The following is a 20240-nucleotide window of genomic DNA, read 5'->3' on the forward strand; positions in this document are numbered from 1 at the left end:
TCATGAAGTGAGACTGCCAGAGTGAGCAAAGGGGAGAGTAGTAGGTAAACAATTTAAAATGTAAGAAGGCTTCTGATTATGCAAGGCCTTGTTGTCATTCTTAACACTTTGAATATTATTCTGAGTGAAACAGATAGTGAGAATTGATGACATGTTGGTCTGGATTATAGTGGTAAGAAGTGATCTGTTTCTACATATATTTTGAAACTAGAGACCTCAGATTTTGCTGACTATTTGCATGTGGAGTACAAAATAAAGAGGTTATTCAGGGATAAATTTAAGGTTCGTTTGTTTTTCCCTTGAGGAATAATGGAGTTGCTATTCATTCAGTTTAAGCAGACCATGGAAGGGGCCTGTTTTGGAATGGAAGGGGATGGAATCAGATATTTGGTTTTAGACATATTGAATTTGGGAAGCTTGTCAGTGATTCAAGTAGAGACAAAATTTTTGTTAAATAGATAAATCATTAATCCACTGTTGGACATTTGAGTGTAGAAATGAAAGCAGAAATCTGTGTGGGAAATATAAGTTTGGAAACTACCTGCATTAGTGTATGTATGCCTTTTAAAATATGAAATTGAATGATTTCAGGAAGGAAGTGACATCAGAGGCGGCACTAGGACCAGGACCTGGGCTACTCCATTACTAAATGATCAGGAAGATAAGAAGAGACAAGGGAAGCACCAATGAGGGTGATGGGTAAAGGAGACTATAGTAGTTTCCTTGTAGCCCATTGAAGAAAGTGTTTCTAGGGAAAAGGAGCAATCAGCTGGCTTAAATACTCCTGATAAGGGCTTCAAAAACTTAGACTTGCCTACTGGCCTAAGCAGCCTAAGTGACATTAACATACTTATCAAGGGCACTATCTGTGCAAGTTGGGAGAAAGCACCAATAAGAACGTCAGGGAAGAACAGAGAATAAAAAAGGAGACAGTTGAAAGAAGAGTTGGTTTGTTAAGAAATGAAGCAGAGAATGGGCAGTAGCTGGCAGAGAATGGTGCCGAGGTTGTGTTCTCATTTAGCAAGAACTCGGTTTGACATCTGATAGCACCACAAGTACCTGTGGGCCAGTGGCCTGCCTTACAGTTTGTACACATCACCTGGCACTAATTCCAAACTGCAGTTTAAGTGAGATTTAAAGCCTGGTGCCTTCCCTGGAGAGATGAAGGCAGAAAAGTGGGCAGGGGCAGGTAGTGCAAGGCACCCAACTGTGTGACCATATTTCGATGGTTTTAATTTTATCTTCATGCACTTCGAAAGCTGTTTTTCCGAGTAGAATTCTATTTAGAAATATAACACCATATGTCACAGAAGTGGTATTTTTATATTACAATGTATAAATTCCAATAATATTGGCTATGCTTTTATCAGCCTGTTTATAATATCATATATTATAGAGATAACACACAGTGAAAACCATGTAGGTAATACCATTCAAGCCAGCAAGTCAATCACCACCTGTTAGTGGTGCTTTTAGAAGCTGTTCATTCCCCTTCTCCAGGAAAACAACAACATTGGGAGTGGGGTGGGGACTGAGCTCTGTACAGATCAAGGGTTCCTTGCAAGTGATCTGGTGGCTCAGTGATCCTGTATGTCAAGTTTTAGAAAAATTCTTTGCAGAAGCTCATTTAATCTCTACCAAAAGGGCATGGGGTCTAACATGGTAGGCATAAGGACATGGTGCTTAGAGTAATACAACTGAGTCATGATGGAGGGTAGAACCAAAAATTCGTCTTATTTCAATGTAATTTGAGGACATTGTAAAGTACTTGAATATAAGAATCAAAAACTATATTTCAGCAGACCTGTACAAGTTCTGAGTTTATATTTAATCAGTGGGGAAATACAGAGTTTATTTTAACCAATTTGTGAAGAGTTTCTAATAGGAAGTAGCATTTAAGTTATACAGGAAAGGTTATATTTTAGTAATGTTGAGTGTTTAATATACATTTAGAATGAAAAGCAAAAGTCATACGGGCGCATCCTTGTTATTGCATATTTTAGCAAAACCTGTTTAAATAGTCACGTTGCTTCCAACAAGCCAGTTCATCTCTCTTTGCCTCAATTTCCACACTTGGAAAGTGATGAATCAGATTAGACAATCCCTAAAATATTTTTTACCTCTCATTTTTTAAAAATATATAAGATTACTTTGAAGATGAGGGCTTTGGATAATATAAGCTATACTTTGAGGAAGGTGAGGAGACTGGATTTGGTGTATAAATCAATATATGGCTATATTAGAACTATTATATAAAAAAGTGCTTTTATAACTTAAAGATTGATGTGAGAGAATATAAACAATAAAGAAAGACACTAGTTAATTTAGAGAGTATCATGGAGTCTAAAGCTGGAAAAATAAACTGTAGTTAAAACAATATACTGGTAAAAGAACTAAACCTGGAGCCTGAATTTGATCAAATAACTTATCTTGAGTAAAGGTTAATAAGAAATGTATTGGTATCATATATTACTTCTAAAAATCCTTGCAATAATGAGGAAAAATAAGAAATTCAAATGGAACTGACGAGTTCTAACTCAGTGTGTTTCATTTTAAATACAAATGTAATGGTGTTCATTTCAAGCAAATATACACACTGTTCTTTAAACCCTATTTAAATAACCATAAAACCAATAAAGAAACTAAGGTGAGACATAGGTGTGATTTGCAGTTTTCTGTTTATTGAGCTACCCAGTAAGGATATTTCTATTATGATTTGAAGCCTATTTTCTTCACACTTTTCATGAAGAAGTGATCCCTAGATTTAACACTTGACTTCCTTGCTTGTTTGACCTTTGGGAAGGAATTCTGACTGAACAGTTTGGGATAAAATAGGTGTATGTGATTCAAAACTCCTAAATCCATTTTAGGTGTAACTTCCCAGAAAGTGTGCATTCTCATTGTTGTTCGTTTTTTGTTTGTTTGCTTGTTTTGTTTGTGTTTGTTTTTTGTTTGTTTTTGTTTTTAAGCTTATCAGTACAACTTCTAGTCTCATGACTTGCCTTGAATTTGACCATTTGCCTTGTTTGGGTAGCTTAACTATGTTATAGTCATGGGTGAAGTGATTAGCAAGTGTCCTTAAACAGAGCTACAGCTGCATTCACCAAATAACCTTATTAATAAAGGAATATTTTACCTTCATTTGTCTAAATTCTACAACTCCCAACTGTTGCAATATCAGTCAGAAAAAAAGAAATGTGATGATCACAAACCTCAGCACAGGTTGAGGTTTGTGATCAATATCTAGTGCGGAGTGAACTTTGTGGTATATCCACCGCTTAAATTAAATGGGTCCACTGGGGTCTCAAATACCAACGCAGGACCCAGTAGGCTTTGCTGCAAAGACAAAAAGCACATACTCAACTCGGCTCAACTGTGTTTTTTTTTATCTGAAATGCTCTGCTCAACCCTAAATTCCCTTTTGCCTCAGCTCACCAGCATGACACAGAAACAGAAGCGGTGAGGAAGGACATCTGAAAATGACAGCGCTGTTGCTTTTCTGTCTGTGATAGCTCTGTTACCAATGATCTCTTTCTACACCTGTTATTCATAGAACTAGATTTCTCCTTCAGTCGCAGTGCCCCAAAGGCTGGTCATGGGCTCAGGCTGAGCGCCTGGGTTTTCCAAGCAGCAGTTCAGAGTAACAGCGCATTTCAGAGGGGTGCCTAACTTTGGGAAGGGTCAAAGGAAGGTTCCTTAAGGATATTTGCAGGGCCGGATGCAGCAGAGATCTCCCTTCTCTGTGGACAGCATGGAAAGAGAAATGAAATCGGTTCTTTGTAGAGGCAACCAGGGATTGAGAAATAATGAAATAATGAAATGAAGGGAGTTGATGCAGAAATAGGTTTAAGCTGGGTCCCAGGTGGGTCGCCGACCTCCTCTGCTGGAGATACTGACGACCCCTGAGCCAAGCAGCACATCTATTTATTCTCCAATCCACAAGGGGTTTTCACCAGAAAACAAGGAGTTTGGGGGGGTGGGGGGGGCAGGTCCCACCCACTCCTTCCTCCCCGACAAACACAAGTCAGGAACTAAGAACACATCTCAGCACTCCCAGGGCGGGAGTGCAACTGACATGACTCCACCAATATCCCAGGCCCAGCCAACAACAATCTAGAATGTCCAGGTGTCTTCCCAAGGGGCCCCCTACAATATTTACACCCATATCTATTGTAATTTATAAGATAGAATTTGGGAGTTGGCTTTTCAGGAAGGAAATCTGATACAATGTATGGCATGATCCTGAAATCTAGAGGCACCCACACTGGCTGGAGTAAAGAGACATACAGGAAGCATGGCACAAGACGAGGTTTGAGCAGTGATGAAGTGAGGTCTCGCAGACCATGTTGAAGCTAGCAGGTGTCACTGCTGGTGAAAGCTGCAAATGTTTGGAAATCAGTCTTTATTTTGAGGGAAAAGTGTTAATAGATAAAACCATTATAAATTCATTTTGAGGGACAGAGATCATTTCTGAAAGCTCCAATATTCCTTCCTTCTTGGTTTGCAATGCGGTGCAATTTTAAATAGCTTTCTTTGACTAGATTGATGGCACATCATCATTTATAAAAGGCTGATCTGTGACAGAGGCTTCTAATATTTAAATAATGAATTTTAGTGACCTGTGAATTTAATACAAAAAGTGGTGCTCTACCATTGCAACACAGTACAGTATTATGATCTAGTTTGAAATGTTCAGTATCATTATGCCTTTAAAATGTTCTTAGGAATTAGGTTGATTATATGTGAGCATTCGCCGAGTGAGTCCAAGAATGTAAATGATTTCTCAGATGGCTGACTCCACCTTGAGTGATTTCAAAAAATAGACCACAGGAGAGCGATGAGAAGTTTAAAGTTTCCCAGGCTTTCTAGGCAGCTGCCATTCTAGTTTAGGTTCTTTGTATAATGGGCACTTAAAGTAACTTCCTTCCACTGCCTTAATGGTCCAAGCTGATGTGCAATGTCTCTCTAGCCTCCCCATCATTCTAAACATACAGCATAGCCCCCTCTTGGATTCAGAAGTTGCCACTTGTCTCCATTATATTCCCCATCAGAAGGCAACTGTGGACAACGTAGCACTTCTTCATAGAAATATTTGAATTGAGTTTCCTTTGAGAACACATATGTGATCAACTGAATAAGACAAAGAACAAAATTTTGCTTTTTAATATACCTATGCAAGCCATTTGTACTGCATCTTGAGTATCTTTTATTTATATCAATTCAGATCCTCACTGCTAGCAAGGTTGTACACTTTCACTTCATGAACACAATGATAAACACAGAGCCCACACCATCCCCCTTGTTTTTTCTCATTATTCAGTACTTCTGGTATATGGAGACAAAGTTTTATAGTCTGCTCTGCATGAAAGTGAATTATGGTACATCCGCTTCATTAGCATATGGTCTTAATTTTGGGCCTTAGTATCAAAATGTAAATGCCTCACAGCCTTTTCTTGAACCAATAACTTCTCTCTGCCGTTGTTATTTTCTTGTGCTCATAAAAAGAAAAAGAAAATCCTTGTGCTAAAATAGCACTGCATAGACCAAGAAACAGTTATTTTATATTTAATTTCAGCTGAAAAATTCCAATCTCAATACTCATGTCCTTGAATGCCTTTTATTATTTTCCAAAGCAGCATCTTTGGCAAGAACTTGAAACTTACACATCTTGATGGTTTTAAATAAGTACTAATATGAATATTAATGGATGATTCACATAACATCCTCAAATAACTGTTCCACCGTTTTGGTTTTCTAAGACAGATTCTGACTTGACACTGATACAATACTATCTCTTGAACTCTGCTTGTTTGCAGAGATTAGTCAGCTCTAATATGGGAGCCTATTGTAATACTTAAGACCATAATCTGTGGTTCCTCCCCATAGCTCACTTCCAAATGCCAAGAAATACATCTCTAGCTGTGAGTCATTATTCAACTCCCTCCTACCACACATCTGTGAGCAGTGCTGTCTTAAGTTTTCCTTTGCATGTTTCTCAATGCAATACTTGGTGACAGGATGTTTTCGGTCAGGATTGGTCACCTTACTGAACATACATAGAAGAGAGGAACTTTTAAATACAGACAATGGATCACTCCTCTTTTCAGGTCACTTCCTGTGAACTGTCATGTGATCACATGTGTTGTTCTGCTGGAAGTAACTCTGTGCTATCATTAGACAGGTCTCTGGTTTACTGACTATTCTATGTATACTTCTCCTTACTGGACTTAGCTTTTACTGTGACCCATCCCTAACATGACTTCTTTATAATGACCTCTTTGCAATATCTCCCAATTCAACATTTAATTCAAGATATAATTTAGGAATCAATACTCTAGATAGGTTTTCCTTACTTTATTATAACTCACATTATTTGGTTTATCTGATATTTGCAAGTTATTTGACTATAAAACACAAATAATTGTATTTACTTTATTTGGGGGTATTTACTACTTGTTTGGAGTTTACTAATCAGTTTGCATAATGAATCCATGGATGTTTTAAGAAAGAAAACAAACTAAATTTATCCCCCTTATGGATAATCTTATTTCAATCAGTTACCATTGGTTCATTGGATATTCAGTATTTGATTAGGTTTTTATACAATACTAATAGAGAGTTAATGTTTTGAGAATCATTTATTTATCCTCCTAGCCTCGGAATTTACTTAAGCAATGTAAAAATGGGTTATTGAGGGTTACTCCTATGTTAGAGAAAAGTTCAAATGGTGACTAATGCTACTTTTAGGGGCCAGGCCATTTTTAAAGAGTTACAAACCAGCCAGAAGCCTTTCCACAGAGATGTGTAAATTTTGAGAAGACATACTGACCTTTAAAAAGTGATCTCCACCTCCTTGTCAACTCCTTGAAAATTGTTTTTCTTAGAAATGTGTAACACACACACACATATACACGCACATGCACACGAAGGCATGTACTATAGATAATGATTACTGCAGTTTCTTCAACAGTAATGGAAATTCAGATAGTTTGCATGAAAAAATATTTCGCAGTATAATATTTGGATAAAAGTGATTTTTGTAAATATTTCAAATATTATTTTGTCAGTTTCCATTCTATAGGACTTTAAAGGACTCTTTCTTCCTAGTTGCAACAATCTAAATAAAGACAAAAACCTAGATTCTAGTCTTAAAAGGGATCTCTAGAATTTGCCTAGCCTCCATTCAGTTTATAGTTTGGGACATCTGTGCAAGTCATATAAGAAAATATCAAAAGATGCCGAAACTGGTTTGGCTCAGTGGTAGAGCTTTGGTCTGCAGACTGAAAGGTCCCAGGTTCGATTCCGGTCAAGGGCATGTACATTGGTTGCGGGCACATCACTGGAAGGGGGTATGCAGGAGGCACCTGATTGATGTTTCTCTCTCATCAACGTTTCTAGCTCTCTATCCCTCTCTCCTCCTCTCTGTAAAAAATCAATAATATATATATATATATATATATATATATATATATATACACATATATATATAATATCAAAAGATACAAAAGGGAAAATATTGGCCTTCAAATGACTAAGGTGGCAATGAGAAAATACTGAATGGCCAGATTATTATGATCTCTGAACGCATAATAATCAGGCGACTCAGTATGTATCCTATATAACAAAAGGCTAATATGCAAATTGTTCTCTCAACCAGGAGTTCGACCAGCAGGCCGGCCGGCTAACCACCCATGTCCCCTCCCCCTGGCCAGGCTGGCCAGACCCCACCCATGCATGAATTCATGCACGGGGCCTCTAATATATACTGAGTGGCCAGATTATTATGTGTTCAGTGATTATAATAATCTGGCCACTCAATGTATATATAGTAAAAAAAGTATAAAGATCAACTAATACATATGCATATCCTAATAATTTCATCTTAATATCCCTAAACATAATAAGGCAAACATGAACATGAACATATGTGTCATAATCAAATCGGTGCTTTTCATTGTTCAAGAATTACTTTTTGTGACAGTCTGAGTTTGCAGCTTTGGAGGAAGATTCTAGTATACTGCTTGAAGGAAGCTGTCCCTTTAATTCACACCAGATGGCACTATGGAACTTTTCCATCTCCTTAGGAGGCCAAGCAAAAATAAAGGAGATGAAATACAGTGAAAAACTGTTGTTGAGTGAATGTGTCTCTCACTTCTATTTCCTAAGGTCATCTGGCATCGCTGTTTAATACAGAACACAGGAATATGCCTAACTGGCTTCCCCTTAGCAACTCTGTAAGCACAGTTCAGTATATGCATATTAATCAGTTTTCCTAACAATTACAGAAAGACCAAAGTTTAACTGATTTCCTGGGAAGTAGTTATTATCTAATGCATTTATTTTTCTCTATTTCATAGACCTTGTGGACATCCATCAACAAGGTCTAACCACTAATACTTTTTCTATGTTCCCATTCCTAGTATTGTGCTTACATAGCTCAATTGGCATTGATTAGACTATGTGTTAATTTTCAAGTTGCACCAACATATTTCAGTTATTTATTTCAGTGCAAAGGATATGCAGATAAATTAAGACTATGTAGAATTATAACTTAATTCCATTTATTCATCTTATATTTTAATAATTTTTATTTCTTTGTTTTCCTGTTAGTTTTTTACAGTGACAGTGATACAGTATTTGGTTTTCTGTTGTATTGGAAAAAGCACTCTAAGTTATGGTTTTTAGGAATGATGGAACAAAATTAATATCAAAAAGACATTTTCTTCTGTTCTATTTCCCCTTTTTTTTTTTACTTTACAGTTTCTCTTTTATTTTTTTTCAAAAAGAAACAACTCTGAAGATAATGGTTTAAAAACCAATTTTGAGTGTTGTGTTATGCATTTAAATGTAAATATTTAATTAGAAACATATTTTATGTACAAAAGCAAGTAATATACATTCCACTTTTCTTTAATTCGGTTTTGTCCTGATATTTATGCAAAAGTCTACCAACTTCAGGTTTTTAAAATGCTACCAAAATGAGTGTATTTTTAAGAAATACCTTAGTATAAAAAAATACCTTAGTAAAGTTTAAGGCTCAAATATAATTTTTAAGATATCATTTTTATAATTAGTATAGAATAACATTGTGCATTGCTTTAGAAATGCAATAAATTACAAGAGAATATCCTAAGCCACTAATCTAAGATAGATATATTAAAACAACCTTGCCATCATCAAATCCATAATTATATACAGTATTAATCAAGTAATAAAACATGTCAAATATGTATCCATTCACATCTAGTAGAATCTAAGCAACACAAATATGTTTAACTTTTACTTATGTGCCTTAAAAAAGTCAAAGCTATAAACATCTGTAAGCCATAGAGAAAGAGACATGATAAATTTGACAATCTATAAATAGAGCTCTGTAATGAGAGCTGTTTAACATAAAGGAAAAAGGCATACGTTTATATGGTTGTTTTGGTAGAATTGACTAAAGGTTACATGAGAAATAAGTTAATGGACTGAAGTTTATAGCTCTGTGTATAACTGTCAAATCTTTCTGTAAATTACCTTTCTCTTCTGCTGGCTAGAATGCACAAAATCCAATAAACTGTTAATAAAAATGGAAAGGTCATATGTAAATATCAAAGATCTTGAAAATGAACCAGAAAAGATGATAGTTTGCAGAAAAAATATCATTTCATATTCTGTTTCATTGTATTCTATGTATGATTTGGGTTACAAAGTGTGTTTCCAAGAAATAAAAAAAAAAAATAGTAGGAAAAGTTTCTATTAAAAAAAGATTTGTTTCCCATTTGAAAAGAGGAGTTTGAACACTAATTGGCTGTTGGTTTCTGCAACTTCAGAAGAATTGCAAACAATTAAACGCTTTTATATTTTCTCTGATTAAGCAAACTCTTAATAGGGCCTGGCGGAATTTATTCCAGAAACACTGAGAGAGCACAATCTGTGGAGGGTGTGTGGATGTGATGGAAGGCTCCTTGCTTAAGGCCTAAGAGGCTCATCCTCTGTCTGCAGGCAGACACCTCACAATGCAGCATTTGCTGGCCTGGTCTCAAGCTTGCAAAGAATCTGGGCCCTGGGAGAGCTGGTACAACAGACACTACCTACTCTTCTCTGTTGTAGGGAGCAGCTATAGGGTCAAGCTTTGGATTGACCTGTGGCAGGGCCACAAACAAGTCCCAGCTTGGAGGGCAGAGTCCTACTAGCATAATTAAGCTTGACCTTATAGTCCCCCCTGGTTCCTTCCTAGGTAGCTAATGGGCTGTGGGAGGTGCAGCAAGTGCTGCCAAACAAGTGAAACTGGCAAGAACAATGGAAACATGTTGACCGTTTCCCTTGTTTTGCTTTGTGTGATCTGACTAGAAAATAATGCTTCGGCTTGCAGGCTGGGTCACTGTGTCCTCATCCAGGCACAAGTGAACCTACCTGGCCCCAACTGCATTCTCTTTTCTCTCTCCTTTAATCAGTCACCACCCGTCCTCAGGTTCACCCCTGGCTGTGCTGGATGCGTGGTTCACTCTGTCCTGCTCCATCTATCCATAGACAGCATAGTCTTTGTAAAGCCAATTTTAAAGTTGTAACTTCATAAATGGAGTTAGGCTTCAGAAGAATCTGAGTTTGAGCACATGCTGATTTAAAAATACATATATTTTTATTGACTTCAGAGAGGAAGGGAGAGGGAGAGAGAGATGGAAACATCAATGATGAGAGGAAATCATTGATTGGCTGCCTCCTGTATGCCTCACACTGGGGGTAGAGTTCACAACCTGGGCAGGTGCCCTGACTGGGGATTGAACCTCTGGTTCATTGGTTGGCGCTCAACCACTGAGTTAGGTAAGCCAGGCAAGTACCTGCTGCTTTTGATGAAGCTGTGCATGGTGCCTCTTGCTCTTCTAAGTCTGTATTTCAAGGGCTTTTGTGGTGCCTGGAAAAAAAAATGATTGGGCAGAAGGGCAAACCATAGGTTTAGTCCCTGGATAGGTCCTTGGAAAAACAAATTTATCTTTTCTTCTTTTTTTTTTATTGGAAGAAACTGTATGGACTTTAGATAAAAGAATCTAGTGAGCTATACAAACAGAAGCACACGCCATCACTACAAAATATTTAATTAACAAGTGTGTATCTGATATTAGTATATTAACTAACTATTGAACAACTTCTTGTTCTATCATCTTGTTTAATCTTTAAATGACATTCTATTTAACATCATGTAGCATAACTATGCAAATAAATTGCATCATCATTTACGTATTCAGACTTGTCCTTTCCTATTAATAAGAAGTTAACAGTTTCCTCTTAACTGTTTTCTTTAAATTCTAATGCCTGAACTGTAAAATTATTATACAGGGCCATCATATAAATCAAATTACTTCAAGAATGAGGTAATAAATAGCATCGGTTGCTAGTGAAGTCTTTTAGCTGAGGAGGCTATTAATCCTGTATGATTTAGGCTAGGTGTATACTCTGTTTTCCTTAAATGTTCTTTATTAGCCACTAAAAGCAATGAATGAATAAGATACATTTATTTAGGCCAATGCATCATGCTGTCCTCAAATGATCCAAATTATTCACCAAAAGTAGAGAATGAATGGATGAGTGTATTTCACTGGAAACATATAGTGATAAAGGTAAGATTTCCAAATAAGTTAATTATGTTCACATTTGATGTAATTTTACCCTTTCTTTAACTAAAGTCTGGAAAACATGCTTTAATAACAGTGAGAGAAACCCAGAACGGATCCACATACATACCCAAGTGGGATTTAGAATTTTCAGAAAAGTTCCCTCCAGAATACATTATTTAGCATATTTAAATAACATTGGCTTAAGGTCAGATTTAAACTAAAAGCCCTTTCAATTTAAACCTTTCTGATTCCTTGTGATCACTTTTCAATTAGACAATGAAAAACAATTTAGTGGATACTTAGCTTAATTGGTTTGCTTCTAAATTTTGACCTCCAGGGCTCCACTTATGTATTCTATGCAATATGCTTGTACAATTATCTTCCTCTTTAGAATTCACATTTCCCTTGATTTTGTAAAAACTGCCTGATTCAATCACTGTTAAACTATTCTTTACTCCTTTTTCCTTTTAGAAGTGTATGCTTGATTCAAGGCATTGCTTCTAACTTCCAGGATTAAAAGAAAACAGTTAACTTCGAATTAATAGGAAAGGATAATTCTGAACAAGTAAATTATGCTGTAATTTATTTGCATAGTTATGCTACATGATGTTAAATAGAATGCCATTCAAACATTAAATAAGGCAATAGAATAAGAAGTTGTTCAATAATTAGTTAACATTCTAATGCAGATGCAAACTTGTGAATTAAATATTTTGTAGTGATGGAGTGTGTTTCTATTTATGTATCTGTGTTAGAGTATGTATAGCTTGCTAGGTTCTTTAATCTAAAGTCCTTACAGTTCCGTCCAATAAACTTCAAAAAGTTTTAAGTTTAATACATCAGCAAATTATCCCTAATTGTATGCAGTATAATAAATAACATTAAGTTGCATGCAACTAGGTATATGAAAAAAATCTCAAATATGGTCTAGGCTTAAAAGCAAAGTTAGTTTCATATGAATTCTGGTCTTAATTACATAAAAGCTTTTATGATGAGAAAATAATTTGGTGTTACAAAGAGTAGTTTTCTAAGGATTGAATTTTTTGCTATGGTTAGATGCAGGACAGTAAGTGGCATCTCATGTTGAAAAACACAATTTTCAAAAATCTGATATTTATTAAGGCTTTGTTATTGAAGCTCATTCTGCCTCATTTACAGAAAGTAGGTCTATTCTCCAAGACCCATAAGCTATTTTTAAAAAAGCATTAATACTACGGGAATTTGGGACTGGAATGCACCGTGTTCCCCTGGACAGGATGGCTTGTTCTGAGCTCTTTGATAGTCGAAATCAAAGAAGGAAACCATGAATGGAGGATGGTATAGCGAAGGTGGAAATTTATTGAGAAATGAGCACAGACTCCCACGTGGGGAGGGGGAAGAGTCCCACTGAGTGCCTTTTACCTAAGGCTTATAAAGACTGCAGATCTTTGTGTCTTGATTTCCCCTCTGATTGGTCACCATTCTCCTCTGATTTGGATACTATAGCAACTTCTGAGCTCAAAGGTCCAACCTTACATGGGACACCTGAGTCTCTCCTCCCTCATTGTTCTCTTATTCCCTCTGGGCTTTCTTCCTCCTTCCCTTTATTCTATAATTATGTACCTTTTGCTACTCCTTGCTCCCTTGCATTATGGAAATGTAACTTCTCCTAGCCCCCTTGTCTTATGGAAATATATCCTTGTGAAAGTCTGTAGCCCTGTGTTTTTTCCAATTACCCCTTAATATTTTAAATTTCCTAAACCTGCCTACTTTATCCCCCCAAAAATTCCTATTTTTACAAAAAACAAAAAATAAACAAACCTCAGTTCATTAAGGTTTAGCATGAAAACTAGACAGGGTTAATACTTGCTTCCTGTTTAATAGATATGCAAATGATTCCAATAGGTCTGTTTATAATTAATGAAGATTTTTAGGAAATATAGTAGTCATTGACTTTCATGGGCCACAGTTTTTCCACTTGTAGAAAGAAGTTATATAGTGCTATATTCTAAATTTCTTTAAATCTGGGAATGCCTAATCCCCTATACAAAGGATTTCCCTCCCCCCCCCTCTCTCCTCTCATTTAGCTCTTGCTTTCTTGCATTTCCCCATGTTCCCTCCATGGCAATATGGCCATGTGGACCCTATATGCAATGGACTAATGCACTATAACAGGGAACACAAACTAAGCTAATCTGAAGCTGTATTGAACTATGCAGACATGGAATAGAAAATCTGGACACTGGCTTTGATTCTAGCCCTGTTGAAGTCATGGCTATATTTCTTCCTTTATGGGACAAAAGGAAATGGAGCCTTGGAAACTCAGGGGTGTAATCCCACAGAAATAAAGCTTCCTAAAATCTCTCATCCTCCTGTGCAAGTCTCAGAAAATTCCTTTCCTCAGGATATCACAAGAAGCCCACTTCCCCTGATAAAAAGCACTAGTTCTCCTAGTCTTTAGCTGCTTTGATATTGGAAGAATTATCAGCAATTTGGGGAAATATGCATGTTTTATAGCTAAAAAAAATAATAAACTAACAATGCATGTATTATGAGTTTTTTTCTTTATCCTTTCTCTTAGATTCTTGTGCAACCCAGGTCAAAATACTTATCTCTCCATACTTAAGCAGTTTTTCTGTATAATGAAACTGGTAGAATCATTCTTACTGAAGCTCTTCTGTAGAAGATGATAGAAAATTGATGCCAGCATTTCTGAAGGCTTGGTTTCGGATAAGTGTGCTTGGATGCTTTAAAACTAACTGCTGACAATACAGAAGAAAGTAGGGAAGTGTGCTTTGATTTTAAACTTTTTTTCTTGTTATAGTTTCATTGTAATAAAGTAGCATATGAGCTCTCTTGCATTGAAGTAAAAATATTAGACTCATAACACCAGTAGCAGAAATGTATTCCTTCTTTTAGATTTAGATCTCAGCAATACATGCTTTAAAAAATAGAGGTGGGACAAACAGAATCCTGTTGATTAAAAATACACACATAGAAACTTGGGAGAATAAAAAGAGAAAGAAGATAAAGCTGCAGTGACAAGCCAAAGTCAAACTGCATCCTACTTACTCATGGCTAATGCCACGTCCGACTCTATTGAGCAGAACTCCTGAGGCAGAGCAATTGTTATGGCAAGGCAAAGATATGAAGGGGGAATAGAATAAAATACATATAAATATTCCCCTAAACATTAGAGGAATGCTTATATGCATTTTTCTAAATCCTCTTTGATATTCTAGAAGCAGAATCTCTTAACCCCAGAAATTACCTAAGGTATCATTTTATTTATTTATTTTAATATATTTTTATTGATTCCAGAGAGGAAAGGAGAGAAAGAGGGGTGGGGGAGAGACAGACAGAGAGAGAGACAGAGAGAGAGAGAGAGAGAGAGAGAGAGGGAGAGAGAGAGAGAGAGAGAGAGAGAGAGAGAGAGAGAGAGAGAGAGAGAGAGAGAGAAACATCAATGATGAAAGAGAATCATTGATTGGCTGCCTCCTGCATGCCCCACACTGGGGATCGAGCCCACAACCCAGGCATGTGCCCTGAGTGGGAATTGAACCATGACTTCCTGATTCATAGGTCAACACTGAACCATTGAGCCATGCTGGCCAGGCACCTGAGGTATCATTTTAGAGATGAAGTCCATGTTTGCATAGCTAGTTATAGGGTGAGAATAATGTCAGTGTTTTCTTTATTGTTTATTATGTCTTGTACCAACTGCTAGAGGCTCAATGCCTCCTGATTTGCCTACTGTTCTTCTGGCTCTTCTACAGGCTGGGATTTCTAGCCACGAAGAAGCCTGCAAGGGAGAGCTCATAACAAAATTCTCTTATTCTCATGGCATCCAGAGAAGATGGAATTATTATTGCTGGCATGGACAAGAGCTTTGGAATTGCAAACGACACTAGATGTTTTTATTAGCTGAGAGAAAATGAAGCAAGTACTGTTTTCTGCATTTCAGTGAATTCAATGGGATGAGTAAACCCGCTTATTTAATTTCTTCAGGGTTATTGGGAACTTATCATGCACTTATTCTCAACTAGACAGATTGGAAGATGCAAACTAGAACTTTGGTGATATGTACTTACATGTATGAGAGAGAGCTGAGCACACAGGGACAGAAGTTGTTGTGAAGTAGTAGTTGAAGCTGATGGAGCAAAACAGCAATTATACTGCAGCATGCAGATTTTGGTAGCTTCAAATGTATCTAGAAGCATGGGCCTATGTAGCAACCAGAAAGACTACCTTAAGAGCATCCTCAATGTACTCTAAGTGAAAGACAATGAGATTCTAAAATGAATTATCATATCATAGAGTTATCCTATTTTCTAATACATCCCTGGGAGCCTTCCAAACTATCATCATGGCACTTATAATACACTATTCTACCTATATATTTCCTTGTTTCCTTAATTGACAGCCAACTGAATTAGGACAGATAATGTGGTATTGATTTTTGAAGGCCCAGTGTATGTTTAATCCTTAATGCATAGAAGGCGGTCAAAATATGTGTGGTGAATGCGGAATATTACCATTTTCACTCTGATTTTTTTCTAATAAATGTTTAGACTACTAGTATATGTTTATGAAAACAACATGTTAATAAGAATTATATCCATGTGAATGAATCTTTTTCCAGAAATAATTCTCAAAGCACACTCTTAAACAAATTTAATCCTCAATCAAATTTTTATGCAGTTAAACTTTTTCACTCTGCCCTAATTTTATTTATTGGAACAATGGCTTTAATTGCGCATTCAGAAAAGAAACTAATATAATTATTATCTAGCTAGAAGCCTGATGAACGTAATTCGTGCTAGGGCCTTTGACCTTGCAGCCAGAGCTTCATCTGGAAGGTCATCCGGAAGGAGGTCCAGAAGGTTGTTCAGCTGTCTGGTCTAATTAGCATATTATGCTTTCATTAGTATAGATTATTTACCATATATCCTCTTTGCCATTCTAGGTTTCCTTGTGAGCTATAACTATGTGCCGTTTTTTTCTAGGCCAAATTTGTAAAGAATAGTTTATTATTTTTCCAATGGTATGATTGGCAAAAATCAATAATCACTGACATTTTAACAAATGTTCATTTTATTTAGGCCCAGAAACAATTATCCATTAAAATAAAATAAAGCTATTTATCTGGCACTTCTCTTTTGAAGTTTGTCTTGATAATACCACTTTTAGATAACTGAAAATATTCTTCATCTCTTTTTGATAGCATAGTACCATCATACATAGTCCCATAAATAAGAAAAATAAGCATCAACTTTTCTACTTTTTTTTTTTTCTAACTCTAGCTCTTTTACCTAATCCATCACTGAATTTCTTAGAATTCACCTTTGAAGTATAAGTAAGCCCATCCTTTACAGTTGGCTATAATTTTGCCACATAAGCACCCATAATGTTTTGGCAAAATTACTGTAACAGTCCACTTCTTGATCTCCTCCTCTCATCCATTCCATCACTTTACACAGTATTCAGTCGGGTGATGTTTTTGTTTTGTTTTTTCCCCCAAGAGTTCAAATTGACTATCCTACAACTTAACACACTTCAAAGATTCTGAAATGGCAGTTGATATCAATCATATCTGAAATGCTATATATTCTAGAATATGAAGGAAAAAGCCTAAATAAAATGTATTGTTGAGTTTCATGTAAGAATAGTTACTGATAATTCTCACTATTTTTCATACAGTATTTTTTTGATGACTTAAGATATCATTTTATTGCTGGCTTTCATGTACATATTAGGGGTTCATATATATGTTTGTGAGGGGAACCACAGTTTTGCTACCCCAAAATATGCCTTTTGGTGTATTAACTTTAAGACTCAGAAAGAACCTTTGACCCTCACCCCATTATCTGTCTACAGAATTTAGATTAAAAAATCTGTTTAAAGGAAGGAAGCATCATCTTATCATCATAATATACACTAAATGTGACAGACATTTGCTAGGAGAAATCTAGCAAAGCCTGCTCATTAGACTTCCCTGTGCTCTATTGTTTCCGGGTGGCCGAAAAAGAATTTGTTTGCCACCTGTTTGCTCTTTCTCATTTTTTTTTTTTAATAAATTATCTGTTTTCACTTAGACATCCCAGACCCTGGCCTCCTTCTCCTTAGTCCAGAATGGCCTATAAGTCTCAACTGCCCAATGCTTCCTTATATTCTCACGGCACCCCTGTATGTATTATACATTCATCATAAATTTTGGACATTGTCTCCTGTTAATCTGTTTCATGCTAACTTGATGATTAGCCCACGAGAAGGATTTGAAGATGGGAGGAGGAACTAGGTGTTTCACTGTAAGAAGAAACAACCTCTCCTGCTCCTCACTGCTATCTGCTCAGCCTCCACAAAGCAGTACATGTGTGGGTGCATCCCTATCCTTCTGGGAGCTCTACTGCCAGATGCCAAGGTGCCAAGTGAAAAGACCATATGGGAAGAGGGGGAAGAGGACAATGACTCTTCCAACATCTTCTTCAGTGAGATGGGACCTGGAAACACATTTGACCAAGGCAGTATCTGGAACCCACAGTCATTGTTAAGTTTTCCCTGGCACCTACCCCTAGCCATTCCACCCTGAGCAGCTCATCACAGGCAAGGAAGATTCTTCCAATAACTATGCCCATGGGCACTACACCATTGGCGAGGAGATCATGGACCTGGTCTTGCACTTAATTCAGAAACTGGCCAGCCAGGACACAGGTCTTCAGGGCTTTTTGTTTTTCCATAGCTTTGGTGGGGAAACTGGTTCCAGGTTTACCTCGCTGCTAGTGGGATGTCTCTCTGTCGATTATGGCAAGAAGTCCAAGCTGGTGGGATGTCTCTCTGTCGATTATGGCAAGAAGTTCTCCATCTACCCAGCCCTGCAGCTTTCCACATCTGTAGTTGAGCTCTACAACTCCATCCTCGCCACCCACACCTGGAGCACTCTGGTGGTTAACAGGGAGGCCATCTGTGACCTCTGTTGTAAAAATCCCAATACTGAGATCCCAACTTACACCAAACTGAATAGGTTGGTAAGTCAAATTGTGTCCTCTATCACTGTTTCCCTCAGATTTCATGGAGCCCTGAATGTTGATCTGACCAAATTCCAAATCAGCCTGGTGCCCTATCCACTTCTCCCTGTCATCTCTGCAGAGAAAGCGTACCAGGAACAACTCTCTGTACCAGAGATCAGTAATACATGCTTTGAGTCAGCCAACCAAATGGTGAAATGTGAGCTTTGCCATGGTAAATATATGACCTGCTGCATGCTAGACCATGATGATGTGCTTTCCAAAGATGGCATTGCTGCCATTGTCACCATTAAGACCAAAGGTACCATGCAGTTTGTGGACTGGTGCCCCACTGGCTTCAAAGTTGGCATTAATTGCCAGCCTCCCACTGTGGTAGCTGGTGGAGACCTGGCCAAAATACAGCAAGCTATGTGCATGCTGACCAACACCACAGCTGTTGCTAAGGCCTGGGCTTACCTGGACCAGAAGTTTGTCCTGATGAATGCCATCCATGCCTTTGTTCACTGGGTGAGGGCACGAAGGAAGGAGAGTTTTCTGAGGCCCATGAGGACATGGCTGCCCTGAGGGGAGGATTATGAGGAGCATGGTATGGATTCTGTTGAAGGAAAGAGTGAAAAAGAAGGAGAGGAACACTATAGTTAAAAGATCACTAAGGTACTGCTTTTACAAGGAAGCAGTTTTAAATATGGAAATGTGGTCTGATCAGTTAGTTTGTATGTAGCAGTCTCTACTCTCATATACAATTATGGGCTTGCTTTAAACATGTTCAGACAAAAGCTGTCCATTTCTCTGATGGGTTTGGACAATGTATTATTGGTCTTAAATGGAAAAAAAAAGAGGGAGGAAAGTTATATTTTGGCACCCAATGTTTACATATTAGTCTTCCTAACTAAACATTGAGTTCAGGTATGACAATTATTATTTTCAACACAAAGATGAGATCTTTATGGTCCTTAATATATATCTGTTGTCAGGCATTTCTCCTGTCAGCTATACCAACTTCAACATATGACTATTATGGATTCTTCCTCCTGTGACTATATATAACCACTGTTATTGCCTTCATATTCCCTTAATAGTCTTTTAACATTTTTAGAAACTGTGCTTACATCACTTGTAATTATTAATCTTGGTAATTAGTATATCTAATCTTTTTTCCATAAAAGTCTGGCTATAGGCTTATCAAATGTATAGCTCTCCACTGCTGATGTGTTTTTTTTTCTTTATCACTGAAGTTTAATTAGTGATAAAGTATTGATTTTGCCCTAACTGGTTTTGCTCAGTGGATAGAGAATCGCCCTTCAGACTGAGAGGTCCCAGGTTTGATTCCGGTCAGGGCTTGTACCTTAGTTGTGGGCACATCCACAGTAGGAGGTGTGCAGGAGGCAGCTGATCAATGTTTCTCTCTCATCGATGTTTCTAACTCTCTATCCCTCTCCCTTCCTCTCTGTAAAAAATCAATAAAATATATTTTTAAAAATGTATATTGATTTAATCATAAATCCACATGTAGTTCTTGCAAAAAAAAAGAAAATAGAGGTCCCATGTATAGTATTTTCATCTCCTCTCCATCCTCCCAGTGATAGCAGTCAATTTGCCATTGGCCTGTGGAGGACTAAGAACATTTCTCTATTAGGCA

At 37.1% G+C, this 20240-nt stretch overlaps 1 pseudogene across 1 annotated transcript; it reads left to right on the forward strand.

Moving 5' to 3' along the window:
- The first annotated feature begins 17708 nt into the window (after positions 1–17708).
- Positions 17709–19243, forward strand: LOC311621380 (tubulin alpha-1B chain-like; annotated as a pseudogene). Its single transcript has 2 exons — positions 17709–17762; positions 18102–19243. The product of its transcript is annotated as a tubulin alpha-1B chain-like (transcript).
- Positions 19244–20240: the final 997 nt, after the last annotated feature.

Source organism: Pipistrellus hanaki (genome assembly GCF_964339955.1).
Source record: "Pipistrellus hanaki genome assembly, chromosome: 1".
Classification (NCBI taxonomy): domain Eukaryota; kingdom Metazoa; phylum Chordata; class Mammalia; order Chiroptera; family Vespertilionidae; genus Pipistrellus; species Pipistrellus hanaki.